Here is an 18,522-nt window from a genome sequence, read left to right as displayed (position 1 = left end):
TCCCTTTCCCAAGAGGAAAAGGGAGGCAACAATCTTCTCTTTGTTCTACCTCCTCCATATTCCTGTCGCATATATTGGTCATACTGCTCATGATTTAGCTTCATTTTAAAGGCCCTTTGGTCCTCATTGAATTTTTACCAAACACACAGACACTTCATCTATCAATTTGATGCTTAAAATAGTCTCTCGGAACTGGAATAAACACAGTAGCTACTACAGAACTACCACTCCGAGCGAGCCAGCCATATTCTACTAGTATTAAACACATCTCTAACAAAACCCTAATAAGAACAGAATTGTTTCAAGGCATGTAGAAGTCATTCAAATGAAAACCCAGAAAACTAGTTTATTCTTGACATTACTACAGTGCCCAAAAGCATTCCTCACACTGGCTCATTATCTAGAATTAATCACAAAACTATTCAACATCCCAAATTATCATTTATTTGGTAGCATTTCATACATTTGCTACTAGATTTCGACCCCACAAAGTTTATATATGGAATAAATTCTGAAAGAGCATAGAAAAATACCTGAATTAAATAATTCCAGTGCATTTTAATCTTCCTGCATCAAAGCCTTCTCCTATGTTCCTTCCCATTTTGAACAGTGTTTATCAAAATGTCTTAATAATACAGAAGCAGTAGCCTTAACTAGCAACCTGGAAACAAAAGAAACTAAAGCACACCAGTATCTTAAGGAACTCCTTGTCCTTTGCACCAAAACATGTCATTTCATAATAAAGTCGATGTATCTTACAATAAACAGATTTTCAATATTTTTCAGGATATTCTATTAAAATATAGAGTGACACAAGTTTAATCAGACTTGAGACTGACATGATGTTTGTTTCAATGTTCTATACACGTTACTATCAGCCATTTAAGAAAGCATTACCAGACCAATATTCTTATAGTTAAATTTTCATTTTGGATATGGTAAATCCAGTATTAACTGTTATTTAATCAAACTGAAGGTTTTGAGGAAAAGAGCACACAGGTAGTAAACATGGCAGACAAATGCACAGAGGAGAAGGGTTAAACTGCTGTTTTCCATAAAAATAACCATTAAGTTATAATTGTATTGGAAAATTGAAATATAAAATTATTTTGAAAATGTAAAGATTTTTCAGAAGTTTTAAAAGGTTAGAACAACTAAAATACATATTCGTTATCATCATAACATACACATACACACATTCACAGACCCTCTGAGAATACAATATTCATTTTGCTGCAGAAGAACAGACATTGCATAACAATGAGATTTGCTAATGAAATCAGCCATCAACCTGGAATACATATGTATTAAACCAAGACCTCAGTGTCATTTTCTTTTTGCATCGTTTGTTCTTTCTCTCATTTTTCCTCGACCTTTCAGTATCTCGTCCTCCTCCTGGTTTCACTGCTTCAAGTACAGCAATATTGCAAAATATTTTTTTAACGCTATGTATGTACAACACTTTTTATTTTACAAAATTTATCTCTCTACTTATTGCTAAATGAAGATTTTAATTGCATGGGTTTTATCAGCATTGTTAACGTAGCCTTGAAAGAAAAATCAATGGGTGCTAAGGAGACAAAGGAGTTTTATTCCTCTGTAAAATAGCAGGAATTTCTAATAAAAATCAGGTGTTACTTGGAAAAAATACACTTTCACAGCTGAAGTTACACACCAATTAATACAAGAATTTAATTCAAAACAACATTTTTTTAAAAAATCTCCTCCATATTCACCTAATGATTAAACAGGGACGGAATTTAGAACCATTATATGAATAAAAGTGTAATTGCTTTGCATAAACATGCAAAACCATCATGAAACCAAATAAAACAACCCAGCAAGTTCAGTATTGGTACGTACAAGCACGCAGTACACGTATCGGTTACACAAAACAGCTTTACTGAAGAAGAGGTGAATACTGAATGGAACTACTACTACTCCTCCTCAGAAGTGACTGTAAAAATTTAAACATTACGGAAGTACTTCAAAAGACGCTGTTCTCTCTCAAATTTTCTCTCAAACACCATATTTTCCTTTTGTGGGATATACGCTGCCTTACACTTCATAGATAAAAAGCAACCTCTTTTTAGCTGCAAGAGTATCAAAGCTATATTTTGAATTCACCCCAAAACTATTAAAACTAATAATATAGCCCACTAAATTTTCTACTGTTCTCATTTTACAGAATTTTTAATTGAAATAATACAAATAAGATATTGTTACTATAATGCCACTATCAAGTTAACGTTATTGTTGATAAGCTCCAAAGTCATACCAAAAACTAATTTAAAAACAGTAGAAAATAAATGTTTGCTGGCTTGTTTGGTAGGGTTGGGTTGTTGTTGCTTTTGGGGGGTGGGGGGGTGTTTGCTTCTTTTTCTCCTTTCTTTTTCAACCAACACTTCAAAATCCTAATTCCATGAAGGCAAACCACCCATTAGTTACTTTTAGTATACCAAAATTGCAGAAAGAACTCCTTTGGAATAAATGAAAGTGATTTGTAATTTATTTTCTCATTTTATCTTGAGGGCATAAGGAAGTCATTCAGTCATTGCATAGTTATGACGGCCATCACAACACTAAAGACAAAGAAGGCACAAGAGACCACTGAAAAAGAGAAGAGAAAAATAATGAAATGTCTGAAAATGGACTTAACCATCCCCGAAGCCAGTCACATCAAACCATGACTATACAACCCAGGAAGAGTACCATCAAGATACGGGATGTAATGAACTAGGTAAGTAATTGAAAGCATAACATTTTCCATAAACTCTCTTCATATGCGCTCCAATTCTTCCTTTTTAAGTTAAGAAGCACTTATGTCATTGAGAGCTTTGAAAGCTGAAAGCATGTAACACATGGCCTTATTTTTCCTTTCATTTCTCTCACTTCTAAAGATATGCGGCTACATGATACAAACATCCAGGCATATGTCACATGAAGCGGTCTTACTCTCATTCCTGCATTACAATGTATGAAGACTATTTTCAATCACACGCCATCAAAAATGCTTCTGTTTCAATTACAAAGCATTTGTCCTTCTGCAAAAAAGCCATCCATGTTACATCTCAAAATGACTGAAACTGAATAGACAGAGGCGCAGTTAATTATAGCGGGCTCACCTTTAAAAGCAAAAGCTATACAACCTCCAGGGTTTGAAAGAAAGAGACTCTAATGCAACAACCTTGACCCCTGAAAGTGCTGGGTCATTTTCTGCTGTGATGAACAGTGATTGCTTTCCATAATTCTAACAATTGTCAAGTAGGCTAAAGAGTACGGCTGGCAGGTGATAGTTGTGAAATGCTTGCACTTTTAACAATGACTTATTACCCTGTAATATAGGTCAACTGTCCAATTGAGCGTCTTCTACAAGGTGTTACAGGCTCTCGAAGCCATACTCTACAACAACTGACATCAATGGTTTTATTACGGATCAAACTAGTGTACAGGAGACCTAGGAACACCGAGAACAGTTAAAGGATATAGTCTCAATTCAAACAATTAAATGAGAAAGACTCTAAGACATCCAAATCTACTGTACATATGAAATAAGTCATTCTGTTATGTAACCGTTGACGCTCGGCAATCGTGCATAGATCTTAAGTACAGGACATCAAACTTAACAACTGGCACAACTTGGCACAAATTTCGTTAATAGGAATGAGAAGATAGAAACCAGTTACTCTACAGATAAAAGTGAACCCTCATTCTAGAAATACAGACTGAACCTTGCAGAAGAACACTGATGAAACCGTACCAACAGGACACAAAATTAGAAGCTGCCAGGTGCTAAAAGATACCTGAATTTTTATCAATAAAGAAATAACATGAACTCAGAAATGCGACTGAATTTATCAACCATATTTATCCTCTCTGAACTAAGCAGAAATAGCTTCCTCAATATAAAGTCTAAAATTCTGTACTTTTTGCTGGAATAAATCACACAGATACAAATGCCCACAGTATGAACATACTCTGAAAATTAACACTGTTCAGTTTACTGTGGTTTTTGTTGTAGTTTTAAGTCATATTCCAGAGAATTAACAGCTCACATACACAGTTTTAGCACTGTGCTGTACTGGTAGTCACATCCATGCACACAAACACGCCTCTATTTTCAGTGACACACAACGCTTAGTTAAAAGATGTTTCTGGTACTTCATGAAGAAATTGCGTGCATCCTTCAAAGCTTACTTTGAAAAAGTCCGGTAGTAAAGCACGCTTATGTTTTTTCATAATGAAATACCCCAAATTGTACTGAATTCTGATGACTACTATTTATCTACTTCTAGGGAATAGAAGTGGAGGACAATTTATTAAAGCACAGGAAGAACTCCTGAACGCTGGAAGGTCACAGCCTATGTGCTGAGCTGCTAAGCAAAAACAACTATGATGTTCCAGAGCTGCCATTTTTCTTCCTTGACAAAGACTCCATCTGCCACAGAGCCATTTACAGCCTCAGAGTCAGAATATCAATGATTTCCAACCATTCTGCAAGTCTGCTTTCACCTTGACATCACCTCTGTAATACATCTAAAACAGACGATACATATAACCCCTCTACAAGCTCTCAGCCTATGCTTTATTAAACTGATACGCATTTAAGCTGTGCTCTAACATACTATTTCTTTACTTCCTCTGAATCATGCCAGAATATTCAAACTCCAAATTCTACAATCTTTTCATTGCTGTGCTTGTTTTAAATAAATTACCTTTGGAAAACCTAAAAAGAAAACCTTTCAAATATTGACAAAACACATGTAAAAACGGTTAGGAAACACCTGATCGTTTTAAAATCTGTATCTACCTCAAGTACATGCACACAATCTTGATTAATTTTTTCTTTTCCAAATAAACAAAACATGCCTAGCAAGATCCTTATGACAGACAACCAGGCAGAATAAACTATCACAGCTTCATCGAAACCAACAAAACTACATTCAGCTCTACATCTCTTGATGTATATACAAACTGATTTAAAAAAAAACTCCAGGTTAGACCTGGGACAAAAAAGGGAAGAGAATCTTGCCATACTGAATGCATACCTAAAGAATTAGGTGCTCAGATAAAACAGATTATACATGGATGCATAAAACCAATTTATATTCACACACACATATATACATTCATATACACACACACAGACGTATATGTACACACATGCTCCCCATCAAGTATGAGAATATACAGTCCATCATCAGGCTCATCACAACACACCTTCAGAGAATGTATTCCTTGATAGCAACTTTTGGAGTCTTGAAATTCTGACAGATGTTGGTATTCTAGAATAATTTTTAAACATGCAAACTTGCAGCTTCATTTTACAGTGAAACTGGACCACAGAAGAAACAATTTTGTATTACAAACGTAAGTAAACACAAACAATCGCATAGATAGATGTCCAAATATTGCCATACAAACCCTCTGTATGTTAAATATATAGGCACAAAACACTTGAACACTAGACACCTTTATGAAAATTTACTTCACAACACCTGTAAAGTACGTATTTTACAATCTCAACTTCACCTCCCATCCTTCCTTCTCATTGCCTATGTCTTTACTTATTCTGATTACAGAAGTAATACTCTCAGACACTTGATAAATCGAATCTGTTCTATTTCTACGTGTTCTCTGCCGACTATTCACTTTGTTCAGGCTGCTTTTAATATTCCAAACATAAACACAATCTAAGCCAAGAATATTTTTCTAAATCCATATGGAAAAAATGTCTCTTTTCCCACAAAATACATTGCCCCCTAGAATTTCCCCAGCTAAATCACACTAGGGCTTGAGTAGACTGCACTATAAAGTTAAACTGGTTCAGACGTTACCTTTGTGCTTGCCTTAGAAAGGGTTGGATCAGATATACACAGATACATATCCAACATGTTTATTTTATGACTTAGAGGTATTCACCTAACACTCATATCACATCTCCCCAAAAAAGCCAAAACGAACCAAACAAATAACCCTCACCAAACTTCTTCAATTTTCCACCTGCTATCAATATACATTTCAGTCATTTCTTCTCTCATCTGCAATTCGACTGCCCCTACCCATCTCCTCATTACCACTAACTAATTACTTTGGGGTTTTAGTGGTATTAAAGTGGGTTGGCAAACTATAGAATAAAAGGGAGTACTGCATGGAACATGCTTGTCTCACGTCAAATACAGACCAGCACTTCATTCTTGACTATTTTTTGCGTCTAAGAGTCAAACCTGAAGAGGGGCACCATGCTGCATCCAAATTTAAGCCAATTGTGCCCAAACTGGAGAAAAGCATAGGAATACATCTTTGAGAGGATGTACTACAATGCAGCAGAGCTAAGGAGGTGACCAAGATACGATATTCAGACACAGACAGATCTAAGAGACAGCACTACCCTAAGAAACATCTCAATGAGGATGTGGAAGGGCAGTGGAAAAAACAAAAGTCAAGCACTGTGAGAAATCTAGTATCTCTCAGTCTTACACAACTGCAGCTGTCCTCCACTACATATTCCCTGCTATAAAGCACTGACTTGACTCAACAGTTCCTTGATGCTACTACCTCTAATTCTACCTTCCTTTAAAAATCCTAGGAGGAAAGAGACAAAAGGGTAGAAAAGGAAAAAAATTAAGAACTTTCTAGTTAAGCACAGAATCATAAAGTTGTTTAGATTGCAAGGATCATCTGGTCCTATCTCCTGCTCAAAGTAGGGTTAACTTCAGAGTTACATCAAGTTACTCAGAGCCTTGTCCAGTAAACAAGACGCAGATTTTGCAGACTCTCTGAGCGCCCATTTCAGTGTTTCATAGAACCACAGAACAGTTCAGTTTGGAAGGGACCTTCAAAGATCATCTAGTCCAATCCCCCTGCCATGGACAGGGGCATCTTCACCAGGTCAGGTGGCTCAAAGCCCCCTCCAACCTGACCTTGAACACTTCCAGAGATGGGGCATCCACAACTTCTCTGGGTAACCTGGGCTGCAAGCGCATGTTGCCAGCTCATGAAGTTTGACAACTTTTATTCTCAGTAATTCTTCCCTTTTAGCTAATCAAATTTTCCCTTCACATAATTTGTGTCTTTTGCCTCTTCTCTTTTCATTGTACACTTCCAAGACGAATCTGACCCTTCTTCTCTTTTAGGCAGCTAAAGATAACCATTAGCTTCCCTGAGCCTCCTCAAGGCTGAAGGATTCAAACGCTCTCACACACCTGCATTACGTCATGAACTCATTCCCTATTCACCTCGGTAGCCAACCACTGGACTCACTGACATATGTCACTATCTTTCTTGCACTGGGGACCCCAAAATTGGGGAGCAGCACTCAGATGTGGTCTCACAAGGGCCAAATGGGGCAGAGCATCACTTCCCTCAGACCGCTGCCTGCACTCCTGCCAACAGACCCAGGACGCAGTTGGCCTTTTTGTGGCAAGAGCGCGTGGCTGACTCGCGTTCAGCTTCCCGACTACCAAAACCCCAACAGCCTTTCTGCTACTGCCCCAACCTGTCCTGCTAGGCAAAAGTTTCCAAAAAAAATCTTTTATTCACTCATGGTTAAGACGAATTAGTAAATGGTTTAAGGACTACCAATGCTACAAGAAACGGCAGAACAGAGCTACAACCACAAATCAAGAGTAAGCCCAGGCCTGGTGCCTTTCGCACACGGTTGAAGAGAGATCTGATCAGCATGCCGCTCCGTTACCAACCTGTTCTGTTTTCACATCAGTTTCTCACAACACACTTCTAAGCTCTTCCAGTTGTCAAGTTAAAAGTAACTCTCATTGTTTACTTAATTAAGGATCCCAATTGTCTTCTCATTTTTTACTCTCTTGATTTCACTATCTCAAGTTTCCTTTATTGCCACAGAATTTGCTGCTTACCTTAAAATCATGAAAGAAATTAAATAAAGCAAATTTAGTTTGGCCTAGGGATTTTTAAGACTTTGAGAATATAATCAACCATCAAATTATTCACAGTAATATTATGAATTCTGGTAACAGCAATACACATACAATACACCTCCCTCCTTGAACTTGTAACCACACTTTCTGGAGCTTTCCCATGGTGAACTGGTGAAGTCCTACCAGAGCAGCTTTGTAGCTGAAACAGGAACACAATACTCAGATTTGCTACCAGCAGAAAAGGCCCTGAAGACTTAGATTCAAAAGATAAAGTTGCACCAACTCAGATATGGAAAATCATCTTTTCAATAGTTGACTAGAAATGTCATCTTACCCTAAACATCTAAATTACAGAGCTACTGTATGTTAAGACGCTGAAATTTAATTAGAAAAAAATATTTCTCATTTCCAATAAGCAAAGTTTTGTATGTAGATGCTAAGAACACTTCTTTCTGTAAGAAAGCCAAAGCAAACAAAGTGAAAACTCTTATCTAATCATATGTACTCTGAACTTTTAAACTTTTGCAGTAACTGTGAACAACAAAAGCACTTTTCTGTGCAAACCGATCGCTGCTACTGCAAAGATAAAACCAGCTGGTCTTAACAGTACAGTGATACTACCGAAAATTCAATTTACATCTAAGCTCCTCCAGTTGCCATCTGTACAGTAAAGCTTAATAAACCACTTATTCCTCCCAACAGATGCTAATCATGGATTGACAATACATCATCAAAATCCGCTCTTTAACCCTTTCGGCAAATAACCATTATTAAATCTGGTTTGCAGCAGCAGCATTAAAACAGTTGGGAGTAACCCCTACAGAAGCTGTGTCAGTAGTGGGGGGTTTTGGATTTGTTTTCTAAAACTGTCTTCCTATTAAGAAATAAAACACATCAGTTGTAGTCTGTTAGTTTAAAACAAAACTGTAATAAAACTAGGTATTCCACAGAGAAATATGCAGTTTATTACTTCTTTCCTTGAAACTTTCATTTTGTAATTTTACTTCCATCATTGTTTTATCTAGCATGTTCATTTTTTCTCCTTGATAAATCTAAACATACACATACAAGCAGCATATGTACATACACATACAATGACCATATTTGCAAAGAGATCAGCAACATACAGCAATAAACTACTTTTATTTCAATTTTTAATGAGATTATTTTCTAAAAATAACTATGCAAAAATAAGTAGAAAAAGCATGTAATTGCCTTCTGCCTTTTATGTACACTCTGTATAAATCATGTAAACATGCAAGAGTCTTAAAATTGTATTATTTTTAGTTTCTTAGTCAATGTTAATTGTTCTTATTATACTGAAGTAAAGATATAATTAAATCTGCAGGTGTTACACATGTACGAAGGAGGAACATTCTCACATTCTTTGGGGAAGGACTGTTTTGGAAGCTTTTATATTTTTTCTGAGCTTGCCAAAAGTACATCCACCTACACTGTCAACAAAAAAACCTGTTTCTCTTCAAATACTATTACTACAAGCAACGAACAGCATACTTGCACAGAACCACAGAACGGTTCCGTTTGGAAGGGACCTTCAAAGATCATCTAGTTCAATCCCCCTGCCATGGACAGGGGCATCTTCACCAGGTCAGGTGGCTCAAAGCCCCCTCCAACCTGACCTTGAACACTTCCAGAGACGGGGCATCCACAACTTCTCTGGGTAACCTGCTCCAGGGTCTCACCACCCTCATCGTCAAGCAGTTCTTCCTTATGTGCAACCTAAGCCTGCTCTCTCTCACTTTAACACCATTACCCCTTCTCCTGTCACAGGCCCTGTAAAAAGTCTCTCTCCATCTATCTTATGACCCCCCTTTATGGAGCAAAAGGCTGCAATCAGGTCTCTCACAAAGCCACCTCTTCTCCAGGATGAAACACACCAACTCTCTCAGCCTTTCTTCGTAGGGGAGGCGCTCCAGCCCTCTGTGTGGCCCTCCTCTGGGCCCACTCTAACAGGTCCATGTCTGTCTTGATCTGTAGGCCCCAGAATTGTTTTGGGGGAATATAAAAACAAATATTCCTCTTCCATAACCAAACACACCTTCATATGAATTCTTGGCATCCTTTTGAATATTTACATGATGAACAAGGGCAAATACAGCTACGCACCTAGGTACTTAAGCTAACTTCTGATGCTAAGAATGGGAACAGTGGTGGGGAGGGAGCTAATGATACACTCAAATTGCCATAAAAGCATAGAACTATTTTTTGTTAACCTGAGTTCACCAAATTTTTCTTCTTTCTTTCCCCCTTACCTCTCCATACAGTGTGTTCCAGTTTGTTATCAATAGTTTCTCACTAGTTGCCAGTTCCCAGACTTCTGATCAAATTTCACTTACAGTTCAACAATCACATTTCTTGTGCAATTTCTTTTGTTCCGAGACATAGTAGCTGACAAGCAATAAAGCACTTTTTATTTAAAAACGCAAGATGTTTGCCTAACTTGCATGTTTCTGCAAGTATGCTGCATTTTTATTTTGTTTGCAAACAGGCTACTCTTTATACACACTTAAGTTTCATGCAAGGGAGGTGCTTTTCTTGGTAATTTGCTTCTATATTTTACAATCGGTAATTCAAATACACAAAATCTTTCCTGGATCCGACAGCAAATGACACTAACAGTTTTTTGGTGGTTGTTCACCTTCGCACTCCTAGTCTCCAATTCAAAGTACGCCAATGCATGCTTCATTACTGCGAAAAGAAACTGGATAGTTTTCAAAACCAGTCAAATCCTTACTTCTACCTTCTGTAGAAAGCATGATTTAAGAATCCTTTATCATCATCTTCTTTGCTCAATTTTTTTTTTCTTCTTCCACCCTCCCTCCCCTAAAATGGAAAAAACTTAAGCGTAGATTTCATTCACAAAGATTCTTCTCCTAACTGCAGTATTCACCAACTCTGATATTCCTGTAATAGCAACATCCCTCATAAACATACCTTGTCATCACAATTTTGGCCAAATTCTGAGGCCCAACTTCTTAACTGTCCTGGTTTCGGCTGGGATAGAGTTGGTTTTCTTCATAATGGCTGGCACAGTGCTGTGGTTTGGATCTAGTACTAGAAAAACTTTGATAACACACTGACGTTTTTAGTTGTTGCTAATTAGTGCTAAGATTGGCCAAGGACTTCTCAGCTCTCAGCTCTGCCAGGGGCACAAGAAGCTGGGAGGGGGCACAGCCCAGACAGCTGACCCCAATTGGCCAAGGGGGTATTCCAGACCATATGACATCATGCCCAGTATATAAACTGGGGGAAGGAGGAGGAAGGGGGGGGACGTTGGGAGCGATGGCGTTTGCCTGCCCAAGTCACCGTTCCGCGTGATGGTTTGGAAGGGACCTTCAAAGATCATCTAGTTCAATCCCCCTGCCATGGACAGGGGCATCTTCACCAGGTCAGGTGGCTCAAAGCCCCCTCCAACCTGACCTTGAACACTTCCAGAGACGGGGCATCCACAACTTCTCTGGGTAACCTGCTCCAGTGTCTCACCACCCTCATCGTCAAGCAGTTCTTCCTTATGTGCAACCTAAGCCTGCTCTCTCTCACTTTAACACCATTACCCCTTCTCCTGTCACAGGCCCTGTAAAAAGTCTCTCTCCATCTATCTTATGACCCCCCTTTATGGAGCAAAAGGCTGCAATCAGGTCTCTCACAAAGCCACCTCTTCTCCAGGATGAAACACACCAACTCTCTCAGCCTTTCTTCGTAGGGGAGGCGCTCCAGCCCTCTGTGTGGCCCTCCTCTGGGCCCACTCTAACAGGTCCATGTCTGTCTTGATCTGTAGGCCCCAGAATTGTTTTGGGGGAATATAAAAACAAATATTCCTCTTCCATAACCAAACACACCTTCATATGAATTCTTGGCATCCTTTTGAATATTTACATGATGAACAAGGGCAAATACAGCTACGCACCTAGGTACTTAAGCTAACTTCTGATGCTAAGAATGGGAACAGTGGTGGGGAGGGAGCTAATGATACACTCAAATTGCCATAAAAGCATAGAACTATTTTTTGTTAACCTGAGTTCACCAAATTTTTCTTCTTTCTTTCCCCCTTACCTCTCCATACAGTGTGTTCCAGTTTGTTATCAATAGTTTCTCACTAGTTGCCAGTTCCCAGACTTCTGATCAAATTTCACTTACAGTTCAACAATCACATTTCTTGTGCAATTTCTTTTGTTCCGAGACATAGTAGCTGACAAGCAATAAAGCACTTTTTATTTAAAAACGCAAGATGTTTGCCTAACTTGCATGTTTCTGCAAGTATGCTGCATTTTTATTTTGTTTGCAAACAGGCTACTCTTTATACACACTTAAGTTTCATGCAAGGGAGGTGCTTTTCTTGGTAATTTGCTTCTATATTTTACAATCGGTAATTCAAATACACAAAATCTTTCCTGGATCCGACAGCAAATGACACTAACAGTTTTTTGGTGGTTGTTCACCTTCGCACTCCTAGTCTCCAATTCAAAGTACGCCAATGCATGCTTCATTACTGCGAAAAGAAACTGGATAGTTTTCAAAACCAGTCAAATCCTTACTTCTACCTTCTGTAGAAAGCATGATTTAAGAATCCTTTATCATCATCTTCTTTGCTCAATTTTTTTTTTCTTCTTCCACCCTCCCTCCCCTAAAATGGAAAAAACTTAAGCGTAGATTTCATTCACAAAGATTCTTCTCCTAACTGCAGTATTCACCAACTCTGATATTCCTGTAATAGCAACATCCCTCATAAACATACCTTGTCATCACAATTTTGGCCAAATTCTGAGGCCCAACTTCTTAACTGTCCTGGTTTCGGCTGGGATAGAGTTGGTTTTCTTCATAATGGCTGGCACAGTGCTGTGGTTTGGATCTAGTACTAGAAAAACTTTGATAACAGACTGACGTTTTTAGTTGTTGCTAATTAGTGCTAAGATCGGCCAAGGACTTCTCAGCTCTCAGCTCTGCCAGGGGCACAAGAAGCTGGGAGGGGGCACAGCCCAGACAGCTGACCCCAATTGGCCAAGGGGGTATTCCAGACCATATGACATCATGCCCAGTATATAAACTGGGGGAAGGAGGAGGAAGGGGGGGGACGTTGGGAGCGATGGCGTTTGCCTGCCCAAGTCACCGTTCCGCGTGATGAAGCCCGGCTGTCCTGGGGGTGGCTGAGCACCCCCTGCCATGGGAAGCAGGGAAGGAATCCCTGGCTTTGCTTTGCTTGCACCTGGGGCTTTTCCTTTCCCCATTAAACTGCCTTTATCTCAGCCCAGGAGTTCTCTCACTTTTACCCTTCTGATTCTCGCCCCCATCCCACTGGGGGGGAATGGGCGAGTGGCTGGGGGGGCTGGTTAAACCATGACATTAACTTTACCTTAACTGTCTAGAAAATTTTCAGCCTTCTGCTTAGATGACCTTTTACTTTTAAATCACTTCTTTAACTATAGCCATTAACTAGTTGTTTAGTTACAACCATATAGAAAAATTTTAGAAACTATTATCTGCATAACTTCAAGTACTGTGTCAACATTCCACATTATCTCTGTTTCCACAGGTAAAGTGGTGCTATTAGAATCCACCATCACCTTTTGAAACAAATAGAGCCATCATTAAGGATGAAAAGAATCTTGTATTTTGGGCATAGAAATTAGTATCCTTAGGAACCTCATATCTAAAATGGCATGACTAACAGAAAACAAAACAAACCCCACAACTCACAAAGTACAAGGAATTATTACTTGCCATTTTTCCTCATCTTTTCAAGCTCTCCCTTGAGCAACCTATTTATTACAAAAGAATGCATACCGAGGTGTCATTTCTTTGTTTGACTGGAAGGGTTGTTATTGCTTCATAATAGAGAAAGTATGTTCTGTTGGCTAAAGAATTGACTGTACCCACAAAAACGTCAGATATGACTAAGCAGATGTTTCTTCTTCTTTTTCAGAGATTTGGCATTTTTTATCCCTCACAAAAGGATTAAGTCACTTATAGTTGGCCATAAACACACAAGCAGAATAAACCAGTACACTGAGTTAGTACAACCAGCCTTAAAACAAGCTTGTTGAGAGACATAGATCTATACCTGCCTATTATTTCCCTTGCATTTTTTTAAGGCCTACAGGAAAACTGATCAAAAAGCACAAATCTTTCTATAAATTCCTCCTGTTCCTCTCCAATAGTATATTTAAAGGGAGAAAAGTTATGCATGTCAACTTAACCATTTATTGAGCATTCTTCTCATTCTACTATGGCACCTTTTTCTTCAGTATTCATTCTGATTGTTCCGCAGAGTGAGAGGTCGGCTGCAGCCAGCTAGCAGCTATCGTTCCATGGTTTCTAGGGAAAATTGCTATTCCAAGTAGGATCTAGATTTGTTTGTGGGTAATAGCTCCTAAAACATTAAGGAGGAACGAGCCCTCATAACATTTGAGTGGGCAGAAAAGTTAGAGAGACATTTTTAGCTCAAGCAATGGTTGTTTTCATACTACCATGTACCTGTATTCCCAATGAGTTTGCATTTCCTTTCCAAGGAAAAGGACTGATTTTATTTTTTTAACAAGATTTCACAAGTCAGGAAGTTAGCAGATGTAGCTTTTTAAAGTCCAAGATACAGGTAATGTTTAAAACTAATTAGATACTACACCCCCTTACCCCCTGCAAAACTGGAAGCTTTTTCCAGGAAGTTTCACTGCCTTTCCTCAGACATGGGGAGCCTGGGAAGGTAGCAGTCTTTCCGTTTCAGTACATCCCAGAAAAAAAAAACCAAAAACATTACCTCATTAACAAAAAAACAACAGGGTTCAGCTTTTATGAAAAGAAAGCTTTTTCATGAAAACTGGCTCACCTCACAGAAGCTGGCAGTATACCACCGTATTACAGAAAGTTTCACAAAGTCTGATGCCTGCAGTAAACTCTAAATCCTAGATACAGTCTTCCTATTTCCATCTATTATTGCAAATTACTTAATGACTTTCCTAGTTCTGCTTTTTTTTAAATAGGCTCAGGTTGCTGCTCCTCATTTTGAAATAGTAGGCTATCTTACCTCCTGCCCTTACCTACTCTCATATCGCCGCCTGCTAAGCATTGTGTTCACTATGAAACTGTTCTTTTGACCTTTAATTCACTTGATCCCTCCTATTTAATAGTCTCCATCTGAACCTATTCATTCTTTGAATTCAGCAGATGTTGGTGCTCTTACCATTCCCGTAAATATTGCACTAAGTCACATGTAACGGTTTTAATAGCTTCTCTTCCCACATTGCACATTTGCATTGAAAGCATGTAACTGTACACTTTAAAAAGTACTTCTAAAACCTGAGCCTTTTTAAAATAATTTTTAAGATTAAATTTATCAGTATGCAAAAATGATTGATTTAGCCCTTTTTTCCCCCCCTATTGTCAGTGCAAATATTTTCATTACCGATTGTAAAGTTACCTCTGGGATGAGGGCATGAAGGTCGGTACTGAAACATAAGACTCCACTGTATCACACAATATCGTGTCTGGGATCTAAACAAGGCTCTTGTTAACCAACATATCTCATTACTGGACATAAACCTACAATATGTCTTTACAAATTTAAGTATGTTATTTGCTATTTTCAGGATATATTATCACAAGTATAAGAAGAATCGACGGTTAATATGAAGAGCACCAATATAACAAACTTGAAAAATAATTTCAGATTATTTCAGATTTTCCTCAGTAAGTACAACAGAAGTTAGAAAGCGTGCATGGAAGTTGCATCTGTGAGCTAAGCAAAGCCAGTCAGGCTTTCTGTTTAAATCTCCACCTATTTTAGTTTGCACTGTTAACTTTGTCTAGAGCACAAATACTTTTTTTTTTGTTATCCTGAAAAAAAACCAAGCAAATCGATGCAAATGCAAAATTCTTCATTTCCTGATAGTCTAGTAATTGATCTATTAATAAAACAAGATAATTCTTGCTCATCATGTAGCAAAAGTATCACACATTCTCTGACTACTCAAAATACTTTTCAAAGTTGCTAAAATTGATTCTGGAATAAAAAATCTCAGCACAATCTCTCAATTCTTTGTAAATATTCCCTAAACTGTATAATGTCAGACATCAGAACTACTAAAGGTATACTGAAAATGAGCAACACACTAAAATTACACTCTATCATATTTATATTTCAAAAGCCTATATTCAAAGAAATCCAGTGTTATCACAGACATTAATTGTTGAAGACCTACACAATAGTTAAGCCTCAAGTCAAAAAAGTAACCGCACATGCGGACTAAGAATCTAAAAGTTTTAGTTAAGCCTATGCTTAATGTCTTGCTGAAATCAGGACCTGGATGCAGAATTTAGCACTGAGCCGTACAGTACATTAACATTTTCTTTTTCCCTGTATGAGTCATGCTCCTCAGAAAATTATCAGAATACTTACTGCTAAGGCTTACTTACCGTGATGAATGCGGTCAGTTCTGTGACATTGCTGGTTTTGCAACCTGAAAACAGAAAACAACGATCAGCTGAGTCACCCTTTCATCGAGTAACTTTTACAAGGACAAAGAAAGACACATCAAACAGAGCAGTAAAATTTCTCAAAAAGCCACGTCTGTGAAATATTTCTAGCGTACTGAAAACAGTTTCATTGTTTCCCACAGCCAGATATGAAGCCATCAAAACAAGAACAGTTTAAGCCAAATGTTACGTAATCACACTTTTTTGTTTGCAACCAGCTGTCTAAGTACACATACCCATTCTACCCTTACTACAGCACGAATGACACAGTACAATGCGTTCCCTTTTAACGTACACAGTAAGGCAAAGGAATCTTTCTGTTAACATTCAAAAAGAATTCCGGCCTCCTAGAAATCAATGGGAATTTTCAATTTTCTTTATACAGAAACAGAGTTTCATTCACATTGCTGATGCTCTCTAGGCATGAGGATTTCAAAGTCTTGTCATGCTGAGAATTCAGAAGCATCTCTATGTCACCACAAAAATCCACAGACATTTCACTGAAAGGTTAAAACTAAAAATAATTTTTGAACACTTGTTTGGATTGCTTTCTTCCCAGATTTTTTTTTCCCAGGGTAGATCACGTTTTTCTAAACAGAGTTCATACACACTCTACAGGAAATAGGAACAGCAGAACAGATGCAACATTTGGGATACAACCATTTTGGGAAAATATTACTATAGTAGCAGAACCACTGGTGTTGTTGGGGTTTTCTAATAATTTTTTTTTCACAGAAGGCTAGTAAACAGTCAGTGAAATTTTAGAGTTCAATCTTTTAAAAAATATCTTCTGCAGCATTAAACATATACTTGCTATACACACAGCTTGTAGATGTTCTTTTCAGCTATACTGACAGACAATTTTAACTGAGCAAATATGTATAATTGCCTACACATCAAAAAATGCTAGGTTAAAAAGGTAGTTCTGGGGGGTTTTTGTTGTTGGTTTGGGCTTTTATTTTACACTGAACACTTTTTTTAAAAAACAGTTGTGTAGAAAAATGGATCTGGTTTTGCTAGAGCATCACACTGATGGAAGCATAGAGCTGGCCCGTATCACACGGCACAGTTGAGAAACCTTTCTAATAAATTTACACAAAAAAACTGCAGCCATCTACATGAAGAAGGACTTCTTTTACAGAGTAAGGTAAGCTAAGTAACAACTTAAATCTGGGTAGGCAATTACATCAACAACAGCCATAGTTTCTTACATTTAATTTTAAATTACAACCTGTAATCATGTGGGCATTAACACCAACAGTTGCTCTTTTGCTTATTATGGCCACTACTGTCAGAACTACACTCCCAGGCCTGCCAGGAAAACAACAGGTATTTTTCTCCCTTGTCAAAGGACAGCCAGGAACAAATCATTCCTCGTAACAGTGGCAACATCATCAACCTATACCACAAAGGAATCATGTTCGCTCTCCTAAGAAGAAATCAAAACTTTACTGTTTCCCTTCTCTGCCCTACTGCCATGTTTTGACAACACAAAAAAAAAAACCCAACCTACTAGACCAGAAACAAGAAAAAGAGAAGTGATGGAAAGAGGTATGACACACTTAAAAGAGTGGGAGCAAAGCATTTGAGAGAGGAAAAGCTGAAGTATGTATTGTGCTATTCACTCAACCACCCTGCTGGCTGACCAGAAGCCTGAACTGTCCTTCAGAAAGTAGAAAACAAAGCCATATTTCTTCTAAGTTGGGAACATGATATTTCTTGAACTAGCTGAAGCTCAAGTACTTGCTACCTGTTCTAATTCTGCACATACGTTCTAGTTCTGACTATATCTATAGCTATGGCACTGCTAAGTTTTAGGTTTGCTATCAGTCCTGAAGGCACTGAACAGCTCACCAAAACCTGAACCCTGGGACAAATGCCGGAGGTTTACTAGAGTTGAAGATAGTGAAAACAGCTCTTAAAGCTCCAGTTTGCCATATGCAAGGAATGGTAACCAACTACCTTACCGGCAGGCAGAGCATGCTGCAGTCACAGCTTCCTCAGCCCTGCATACAGCCCAGTAAGAAGAAAAATCCTCTCTATAGAAGTTTCCCAGATCCCTAAGGATCCAACCACAGCAGAAAATAGCCTACTTATTTCCCCAGGGTAACAACACTTCCAAAAGAGAAGAAAAGACTGG

At 38.3% G+C, this 18,522-nt stretch overlaps 1 protein-coding gene across 4 annotated transcripts in view; it reads right to left on the bottom strand.

The window, feature by feature from the left end:
* The window catches only part of BAZ2B (bromodomain adjacent to zinc finger domain 2B), a 125,090-nt gene extending 108,728 nt beyond the window's left edge, over positions 1-16,362 (bottom strand). For all 4 annotated transcript variants that reach the window (XM_035894450.1, XM_035894451.1, XM_035894453.1 and 1 more), the window contains exon 1: positions 16,323-16,362. The gene's annotated coding sequence lies outside the window, so the exon portion shown is untranslated. The remainder of the gene's footprint in view (positions 1-16,322) is intronic.
* Positions 16,363-18,522: the final 2,160 nt, after the last annotated feature.

Source organism: Egretta garzetta, unplaced genomic scaffold (assembly GCF_000687185.1).
Source record: "Egretta garzetta isolate BGI_Z169 unplaced genomic scaffold, ASM68718v1 scaffold635, whole genome shotgun sequence".
NCBI classification, from domain to species: Eukaryota; Metazoa; Chordata; class Aves; order Pelecaniformes; family Ardeidae; genus Egretta; species Egretta garzetta.
The sequence above is the reverse complement of the archived record's forward strand: the minus strand, read 5'-3'. Positions and strand labels throughout refer to the sequence as shown.